Raw genomic sequence first — 11,255 nt, 5'->3', positions numbered from 1 at the left:
GGCTCAGGCGCCTTTGGGGACCCAAACTCGACCTCGATTGGTGTTGGCGTCTTTGCGGAGGCTGGTGCTTCAAACTCAAGCGGTATGGACATGTTCACCTCAGCATCTTCAGAAGGCTGAATTTGGACTACAATCGGGTTAAGAGTGACTGTTGGTTTCTTTGGATCGTCACCTTCCGTGATCAAACCGATTGATCCTTTGGGATCCCAATCATCTTCTATTTCAATCATATGAACACTTCCACCCTTGTGGTCTGGTAGAGGGTTGTTACGGACATTCGGAGCAGGCTCCTTTGCCACGATGATCTTGTTGTCAATTAAAGCCTGGATCTTGTCCTTCAGGGAGCGGCACTCATCAATAGTGTGTCCCTTCATGCCAGAATGGTATGCACAGGTTTTGTTTGGGTTAATCCACTGGGAAGGGTTTTCAGGGGTTATGGCAGGGATAGGGGTGACATAACCAGCAGCTTTGAGTCTTTCGTACAGCTGGTCGATTGGCTCGGCAATGGCGGTGTATTGTTTGGGAGGTATGCGATCAAAATTTGGTCGGGGTTTAGGAAAGTTTGGGCGAGTAGGAGGTGATTGATAGTGGGATGGTTGAGTGTTGTAAGCTTGGTAGACTTGTGCGGGTTGGGAATATTTGGGTGAAGTGGGTTGGTGTGTGGGAGGTGGAGGTGTGGATTGAGTAGGTAGGTGGTGGGGCTTGGTAGGAAGGTACGGGGTAATTTGAGGTAGGTTGATATGTAAGAGGGGGTATTGGGTAGGTTTGGTATTTGATTGGGGATTTTGTTCTCTGTGCAACCATCACGGCACTCACATCCCTTTTCTTGGACGTGCCACTAGACTATAGAGCCTTGTTGGTAGCCTGTAATGCTTCAAAGTTAGTGACCATACCACTTTTAACACCTTCCTCGATCCTCTCCCCTAGCTTGATGATGTCGGAGAATTTCTGGCCTTCAATCAGCATCAACCTTTCGTAGTACTGTGGGTCTTGAGCCCGGATGAAAAACCTGTTCATTTGTTCCTCTTCTAAAGTCGGCCTGACCTTAGCAGCTTCTGATCTCCAACGAGTAGCATACTCGCGAAATGTCTCCGTGGGTTTCTTTTTCAAGTTCTGGATTTAGAACACATCTGGCACATTCTCCATGTTGAATCTGAACCTGTCAATGAAATCGGACGCCATACTTACCCAGTTTGACCACTTCTTCGGGTCTTGGCAAATGTACCAAGACAGCGCATCCCCTTTCAGACTTCTCATAAAGAGCTTCATGCAAACCTTTTCATCCTTTCCTACTCCGACCAGCTTGTCGCAGTATGTCCTGAAATGAACTCTGGGATCCCCGGTGCCATCGAACATTTCGAACTTGGGAGGTTTGTACCCCTCGGGCAGTTCGACATTTGGTTGAATGCAAAGGTCTTCATAATTCAGTCCCTCGATCCCCTTGCTTCCTTCAACACCCTGAACTCGGCTACTCAGCTTCTTGAGTTCTGCGGCCAGATTCTTGATAAGAGAGTCTTTGTCATCAGACTCAGGTGGGCTGAATGGGGTGTGGTATGGATTCCACATAGATGGGGGTGTTGTGGTGATGATCATTTGTGGAGTTCAATGGTTCGGGGATGAGCAGTGGGGTGTTGCTTGAAGTGTGGCATGTGTTGCAGTGGTGATGATGAGTGGGTTGGTTTTGTGGCTTCGGGATGTTTTGAGGAGGTATGGGATTTTGAGTGTTGGGGAAGCTGATATCCGAGGTAGTGAGGGAAAACGACAAGCTTGCCAAGTTCCGAACTTGGTCCAATTCTTCCTGAAATTTTAATAACTTATGTTTGAGCTGGGAGGCACTTTCCTTGGAAACCTGAATACCCTGAGAAGTCTCTACCCTTTCAACTGAGCTCTCCTTTCTGATGTTTCCCAAATCTTCCATCTTTCCTTTGTTCTTGTTTCTGATAGGACTCGGAGGAGGAGTAGGCGGAGGACCCTTGGATCTTGTTGAATATGATGGCGATGCCAGAGTGCACGAACTAACCTTTGGGGAGGGGAATAAGCAAAAGTAAAAACAAAAGGTAACAAGTTAGTAGGGATCGTGAGAAGAAAACGTTGCAATATTTAAACACATAGTGTAAGAATATAAATCGTGTCCTAAATTAGGAGCCTCGTGGTGCCCGAGGTAGGCCTAGCGACAAGTAAATTTGGAGAACTTAGAATGCTAAATGCCTTATTTTATTGATAAAAAAAATAAGACGAATCCCAAAACGACACTAAATAACAGGGAATAAAGTGTAACCAGTGGCCATAGGCCCTATTACATTTGTAAAGCAAAAATAAACTCCAATCTACTTGGTCCCAGAAGGACCTTCCCCAGATCAGTCATTTGTTGGCGCTGACAGCCATATCTTTCCATTCTCCAATTAGCTTTTGATTGGCTTCTTGTATTTCGCGGTGCTCATTTTCACATTCCAGCATCCCTTTGCGCAATTGGTTGTACTTAACCTGTACTTCAGCCTTTTCGTCGATGACCCTGTGACCTCGAATAAGCCCGGGTTATCCTAACCCACTATGATCGTCCTCCAACTAGCTTGGATAGTATGGAGTATAACCAGCGTGGTACCTATCTGGTTCTATGGAATCCTTTCCCAGGATGATTTTGCAGTGCCACACATACTGAGCTTGACACTTGTACGGACTATCGTCAGCCTGGAAGTCAGCCCGGAAATGACTCATCTTGTCGACCCTTAGTATAACCTGCTTCCTGCCTGCCTGTCTCATAACCCGGATAGGGACATATGGGTAGGTCCCTCTTAAACCGATCAGTATCAGAAATGGAGTATCCCTAGACCGTATGATGAATTCTTCAGTAGGGAACCACTCAAACATCCATTGCACCCGGTCTTTAGTAAGATTGTCGAAGAGCTCAACCCACTCTCTAGCATTCTCTGGTTGGGCGAACATGTTGGGCATATAATTCATCCGCTTTGGGTGATGAAAAGCGATATGATCATCCCAGTCTCTACGATGGATTTCCTGCCGGTACTCACCCCTTTGGAGGTGCTCCATGAGCCATAGTTGGAGTAGCAAATTACATCCCTCGAAATGTTTGGCCCCTTGTTGACATCTTTCTAGGGCTCGGTATATTTCTGCAACTATCATTGGCACAAGGCTGAATGGCTGCCAATTCCTTCCATCAAGGTCTTGGTGACCATGGCCAGTCTGGTATGGATTCTTGCTTTCTTTGTTGGAAAAACTATCATCCCAAGAAACAGAACATAAACACAAATACCCTTCAGTGGATGTGCCCCAATGAGGTGATGGCGAACTCATCCGGATAGGTACGGTATCATTTGCTATGGCCGTACCTTTCATACAAATGGTCAAAGGGAATGTAAGACTTCTTCAAACATGTCAAGTCGGGATTCTTCTTTAGACCCGTCATCTTAAGAAAACACCTACCCTTACGATTTTCCAGCATTAGCAAACCCGGAGTTTCCCATGGTATCCCAACCAGTCCTCCTATCTCCTCAAGCAAAGGTGTCATCTCAATGTCTCCGAAGCGGAATACCGACCTATCACAGTCCCAAAACAGAGTTGCAGCTTCTATGATTTTGTTGTTGGGTTGAATATTTAGGAGAGAAGGCAGGTTTCCTAGATACTTCCGGACAAGAGTCTAATCGCTGGAATGAAGATCCTTCCACCAGCTTTGCAATTTGGGGTGAATGTGGGTGACCATGCTGAATCTGGGGACTTCGTGCCTCATTTCTGCAAAACAAAAGGGTTAGGCCCCTTTCCCCCATCGGACTCGACTATTTAACATCAACAATTAGCATAAGAAGCATTTAGTTCTCCAAATGAATGCACAGAACATGGTAAGGTCAGTTTGGGTCTCAAGGAAACCCACTGGACTTTGGACAAGGCTATCTTAAAGAGTCATTATGCGGACAACATAACTGACTCGGCTAGGTTTGACCATGATGCATGCACAATTAAATAGAGTAGGGTTTCTATGGGGTTTTAGACTGGTACCCTTGAGCGGACAACTCAAGAGGGAAAGGCGCGGAACCGTCGACTACACCGTTGATCGAATGGTTTTACCGCAAATATGCCTTTGCCGGATTTAGGGGGTGATAATATCGGAAGAGCGCAACCACTCATTATAAGCGTTGCTAAGGTATTTTGTTTAGCACGAGTGGAATATGATGTCGAAATAAATGCAATACAATAATTAACAAATTGTCATGTACTTTCACGTTCATAAAGTAATGATTACAATAATTGCTCGTAGTTACAACAGTATTGAAGGAAAGCGGTAAAAGAAAGCATTAAAGAAAAGATACAAAGAACCTAGTTAGTTTTGCAGTAGAAGAAAGAATAAATAATTAAAAACAAGCAAAGACATGTAAAGAAGCATGAAGTCGCAAATAGCATGAAATGGTAAAAGCCTTAAAGAAATCTCCAGCAGAGTCGCCATGCTGTTGATGCCCCCTTTTCTCGTTTGGGTGGACAACTCTTTTCCTTTTGGGAATTGGGTTTGAGATTTAGAAGAGTCGCCACCTAACGATTAAGTGCATTAGGACACTAAGAAGGAAATGAAAAGAAGAAGAACCAGAGAATGGGTAAGGTCTTGAAATTATCTCGGGGGAAAGGTGTTAGGCACCCCCCAAGATCCAGTAGTGTGGTTCCCGACCATGCTATAATTGTGACTTCACATAATCAAGTAAGCAATTAAGGGCTCAAGTAAGAGGGATTCGCATACAACATTGCAAATAAATTAAAACTTGGGGAACGGTAAAGAAGGCAGAAATTTTATGAAAGATTTAGACAACTTAAAAGAGATAGACGAAAGCAAGTAAAAAGGGAGGGGGTCCTAGGTTTATGATTAATATGGATCACGTCAATGCAATACCCAGTAATCACTCCTCAAAGAGGGACTACATAAGGTATTATCGCATCGGTCATCATAGCCATATCTACCCTTCCCCACCCCGTTAAGGTATTAAACGCGGAATGGTCTCGTTTTCCTACTGCATGCTACTACCCGTCCCAAACCTATCAGCCCCGGAGGCATTTGGGACTACTAGTCCTAAAGGGAAGGTAGATTTGGCTTTTGTGAAATTCAAAAGGATAAAAGTCTAGGCGACAAGCAACAAACACATAAAAATTAGGAGAAACAAATAGCAATTAAGGCTCACACAGGCGTCCTCACTTAAAAGAGCAAATATAGCATGACTTCAAGTACTGGTTAGGTCTTTAATTAATCTTACGTAAAGGGGGGTGGCTGATTTATTACATATTTTCAGATAAGAAGTCCGAATTAGGCCTGCATGCTGGTTGTAATTATTAAAGACTGGTATAATTAATTGATTACCTAATGGTTTGCCTAGGTGGAACCTATAGGCATGATATCTAACAAGGTCAAACATACTGATTTTAAAGAAGATTACTGACTTTAGAAATAAACCAATTCTGCGGATGTTAACAACATTATAACTGATTTTAGATTTTGCGGATGAATCAGATTTAAACGATTGCTCCTACAGGCATGAATTCTAAGCGTTATTGATTTTAAAACGGTTATGTAAGTGCAGGAATCCTATAAGCATGGTATCTAGGATGCAATTGATTATTCCTTAACCTATGAATTATTTGCCTAATGACATGTGTATGTGCAGAAGTGCCGAAAACTTATAATCATGATTTCTATATGAAGAAGTTCAGAAACTTATAGACATGATTTCTAATGAAATGCATAACTTATAGACAGGATTTCTAATGCAGTAGTGAAACAACTTATAGGCAGGATTTCAAATGCAGTAATGAAAAAACTTATAGGCAGGATTTCTATATGTGGATGCATAAACTTATAGGCAGGATTTCTATATGTAGATGCATAAGCGAAAAGCAGGCTGTGATTGCAGAAATAAATACCTAAAGCATGATGTCTACCCACATGCATAACATGAGTGAACCTCCCCTTTTCACTATACACTCCCATAAGTTATTACAAATTATTACAAACCAAATGAATCAAGAAAAATAAAAAAAAATACATCAGAAATTAAAGTTCCAACCAAGGAGAGCCTAATTCAGACTCCTAGTCTGAAACAAGAGATAAACCAACTTCCAAAGTTCAGATTTCCAAAGCCTTTCTCATCCTTTGGGTGTGTCAAAGTTCCAAGGAGCTACATGAACTCCAGGCAGTGCTCACACCCAACTACATTTGCAGGATCAGATTATAGTGCAGTGTGGAAGGGCCAGCCCTCAAATGTCTAAGTTTAGAGGGAACTCAAGGTCCACAAGGCAAGGCTCATAGGAAGCGGGCAGAACTTAGAATCTAAGAATAAGTGTAAGTGCAATAGAGGGGGAATTAGGGAAAGCCATGACAAAACTAGAGGTCATACCCAGCAATTAGGATGCTAGCACACCCCTGACCAGCCTGTCAGCTTGAGTTTGGGAGTTAGGACCTATTGAAGGTCAGGTTCAGACCTGGGCAGCAATTTGGATGCTGCCAGGCCATGAACTTTAACTCAGCACACATAGGGGAATGGGGGTATGGGGATTTTATAGCAAGCAGTAAACATAAAAGAAAGAACATGCTTAATACAAAGTATAAACAACAAAGTAAACCAGAACATGGCAACTGTAAAGTAAACACATAGGGAAGGAGCTGAAATTAAATTGGGACATACCAGTTTTAGGGAAAACAGGTAAGTAAAACAGCAACATTGAAAAGCCAAATTGCAAAGTAGTACAAAAAGTCTCAGCAGAGAGTAGAGAGTTTGAAAAGAGTATTGTGATTGGAAATTCAAAGTTCTAGAGTTGTAAAGTTTTCAAAGCTTAAAACTAAAAGCTTGTGTCAATGCAGAAGGGTCGAGCCCTTTTTATAGTGTAACAAATAAGCAAGAAAAAGGTAAGGAAATATCATTGTGATCAGTCTCCCTTTAGTTAAGGGATTCTGATTTCAAACGGGCAAAATAATTATGGAAAGGGATTTTTAAAAAATATTTTCCTAGTAGTATAATAAAGGTTAAGTACATAGAAGCTATTTAAGGCAACAAACTAATAGTACACGATTTGTAAAAAAGGGAAAGGGAATCAAACAGTAAAAATTGAAAATTCAGACCTTTACTCGAATGAATCAAGTCAAGAAAAAGGGGTAAAGAAAGATTCAATTAAGGAAAACCAGTAACAATCAAGTGAACACAATTAAACACACAAACATCTAAATCAAGAAGAGACTGTCAAGTTATTTGAAAGAGAATTTTAATCAAAGAGAAGTTCAGAAACATGAGCAAAAGATACAGGTTCGACCTGCATACTCATAGTGAGTCTGAGAGTCCAGGGTCCCAATGTGGAACCCTGACTCGAACACAAAACATAAATCGTCAAAAGGAAACCCCCAAATCCTAGGGTTTCACGATTGACTCAGACATGGAGGTGAGAAAACAAGCCATTTGTTTTAGAGTCTCAACACAACAGATATAAGAGCATGCTTGAACGACAAAGGAAGAAAAATTATGAAGAACATACTTGAGGAAACTCAGAACCTAAACGAGTTCAGAAGAATGAAATAATACAACTTGAACACAAGTAGGTGAAGCATGTAAGGACATAAACAGAGTCACAAAATCAAATAACTTTAATGGTATGCACATATAGCAGAAGAGTAGTGAAAACATAGCAGAGATTAACAGGAGTAGAAAAGAAGAGGTAAAAGACAATACTTGCATAAAAGAAATCATACGAACAAGGCATAAACAAACACACATAAAGCAAAGAAGAAAAAGAATCAGAAAGATTTTTCAAAAATCCTTGCAGAAACTCTAAAAATCAGAGAGGAACTATTTTTGACAAAACTTTTGGGGAAAACACTCTAGATGGCAAGAAAAGCATAGACATAGTACAGATCTAAACAAATAATAGTGAAAGAACCTCGAATGGTTTAGGGTTTCGGAGAAACCCTAGAAATGAGAAAGGCTTGGAGACAGGTCCGATCTTGAGTCGGAGAGGTCAAGAATCAGGCTCCTGAGTCTCGAATGTGCCGGAGCATGGCCGGAGAAGCCATGGAATCAAAGGTCCGAGAAGATCGGAGGGAGAAACATCGAAGTCATCTTTCCAGACCTTGAACACCCAAGGTGTAATGGTGGAGAGGGTGGGTAGAGCCCATCCATGTCCTGGGGAGCCATGGATTCCAGTGAAAATCTGGTGAAAGAAGGTGGGAGGAGGCTAGGGTTTCGGAGAGTTGTTGAGAGGATTTGAGAGTGTTGTGGGTTTTCAGGGCGGCGGGTCCAGTGAGAATGAGGGGGATTAGGCTAGGTTGTTAGGTTAATTAAGGAAAGGTGAATTCTGACCGTTGATCTCGAGTGATCAACGGTCCAGATTTAAGTGGGTAGGTGGGGAACGGGTTGGGTCATTTGGAATTGGGTCGTGGGTTGGGTTCGAATCGGAACTGGGCTGGTTTAATTGGGCAGAATTGGGTCGATTAGGGGCTAAAATTGAAATAAAAAATGGGGCTATAATTGAAATGGAAATGGGGCTAAATGTTAAATAGCCAGTTTCACCCTTTTATTTATAAAAATAGTAAAAAAAAATTAAAAACTAATTAAAATACTGAAACAATTAATAATGTATAAACTTAACTTAAAAATACTGGACCCAATTTTATAATATTTATAAAATGCTATTAATGCTACAATAGGCTAAAATTGCAATTGCATGTAATTTAGCTTAGAAAATGTCAAATAAATTTGCAAAAAATATACAAAAATCACCTTGAATATATTTTGATATATAAATATGAGAATAAAATAGGTTATTCACCAATATTGATAGTTTTGGGAATAATTACTAATTTTGTATTGCTAAAATGGATAATAGATTAATTTTAAAAGTCTTAAAAAGTTTGGAAAACCACTAAAACACTTAGGTATGCTTATGTATGCATATATATGCTATTTTGAAAGTATTTTGTATATAAAAATTATATAGAGAAAAATTGGGTATCAACAAAGAATACGAGAAAATATCAAGTTGTGACACAGCCAAAGAGATGTGGGACAAACTTGAGGTCACCTATGAGGGAACCAGTAAAGTAAAGGAAACACATATCAATATGTTGGTTCATGATTACGAACTTTTCTCAATGAAAGAAGGAGAATCTATTGTAGAGATGTTTGCCAGGTTTAGCAAAATAATTAGCGACTTAAAGGCGTTTGGCAAGCCCTACACCAGTGGTGATCAAGTAAGAAAAATTCTCAGAAGTCTGCCAACCACTTGGCAGACCAAAGTAGTCACACTGGAATCTCAAGACCTAAACAAATTATCCTATGATGAACTACGAGGAGAACTCATTGCTTTTGAAAGGACGCATCTAAAAAAAGATAAATCAAGAGGAGAAAAAGAAAATAGTTGCATTTAAAACCTCTACTGAAATGGTTGAGAATGACATTGATGATCCTGAAGCTCTGTAAGAAGAGATTGCTATGATGTTTGGAAATATGGATGGGCTGATGAGAAGATACAGGAACACAAAGAAAGGAAGATTCCCACCAAGACGATCCAGGCAATACAACAAACAGGATAAGAACGATGGAAAATGCTACGAATGTGAAAAATTTGGACATATTCAAGCTGAATGTCCAGAACTGAAGAGGAAGATCTCTAGAGGTTTGTCACGACCCCAAACCCGGTCGTGATGGCCCCCAACACAATTGCTAGGCAAGCCTGACCACAGTCGTTCCCAAATCAACCGTAAACCTCAAAACCGACAATTTAAAAAGAATATAATAGTTTTAGAATAATAATCCAATAATTTATCGAAGAATAATACTGAGAAATACGAAGTCTAATAAAACACTCCCAAAAGATCTGGGGTCACGAGTCTAGAGCCTCTAAATAATCTGAATAACAATATCTGAACGAAAATACTCAAGTCTGGAAATGTATATATATAACTAAAACTGAAATAGGAAGAGTAGCCAGGTCCTGCGAACGTCAAGCAGCTACCTCAACAACTCTGAATAGCTCTGGAAAACAAGGACTGCTCAGCTAAGCCTCCGGTGTACCTGAATCTGCACACAAGGTGCAGGGAGTAGGGGTGAGTACTACCGACTCAGTGAGTAATAAGCATATAAAATGTTTGAAGATAAGAAATCCACGAAATACCACAAAGCAAAGCTAACACTAACAGTCCTACACCTTACTATGAACCAACAGCAAAACAACTTCAAATATAACAGTCAAGTAAAATGTAATGATGCAATGCAATGCACATGACCGCTACGGCGCGTAGCCCGATCCATTTAACGTCGACGGCGCTCACTGGGGGTGTGTACAGACTCCGGAGGGGCTCCTTCAGCCCAAGCGCAATATAATCCTACGATTCGCTGCGGCGTGCAGCCCGATCCATACTCAGTCCACAATATGCATATGAGTCACGTAACAGATTCAATTAATTTCCAAATTTCCAATTTATTAAGAAGAATATACTTTAGATATTTAAATTCAGGAAAAGTGACTTAGCATTTCATAACGGTGATTAACACAGGACTGAGATCAATGATTATACAAAGCATGCTATCACAATGACATTCAACCTCTAAGGATGCTACAGATCGGCACAAGGCCCCAAACACGGCAATGAGCCCAGATATATTCAATACAGGGTGCGTATCAGTCGCCAATATAGAAATATTCTTGTTCGGGATGGACTAAGTCTCAATCCCCAGTCATAACCAATCCCGCACCTGCCATGGGGTGCGAGTCACGCCCTACAATAGCGTCACAATGTGATAAGCCGGGGTTTCAAACCCTCAGGCCATCATATACACCAACTACTCACCTCTAACCGGCCGTAGACTGGTCCGCAATGCCTTTTCCTTTCGTATCGACCTCCTCGCGCGTCGAATCTAGTCAAAATCACAACGAATACATAAATATGGGTTAAAGAAACATAACCCAATCAAAAATACTCGAAAAGTACTAAAATTCACGAAGTTGGTAAAACCCGAGCCCCGGGCCCACTTCTCGAAAAATTCCGAAAATCACACCAACAGATTCCTCGTCTCGCCACGAGTCCGTGCATATAAAGTTTACCAAAATCGGAGCTCGTTTGACCCTCCAAATTCCATTTTTACATCACAACTTTCCAAGCCCTAGCTTGACCCGTTTTTGATGAATTTTCTACAATTTATATGTAATTTCTACCATAAATTCGAATATTTAGGCCAAGGAACTTACCTCCAAGTGATTCTCAGTCAAAACCCTCGAAT

This window comes from Nicotiana attenuata, unplaced genomic scaffold (genome assembly GCF_001879085.1).
Source record: "Nicotiana attenuata strain UT unplaced genomic scaffold, NIATTr2, whole genome shotgun sequence".
Lineage (NCBI taxonomy): Eukaryota > Viridiplantae > Streptophyta > Magnoliopsida > Solanales > Solanaceae > Nicotiana > Nicotiana attenuata.
Note: the sequence above shows the minus strand (reverse complement) of the source record.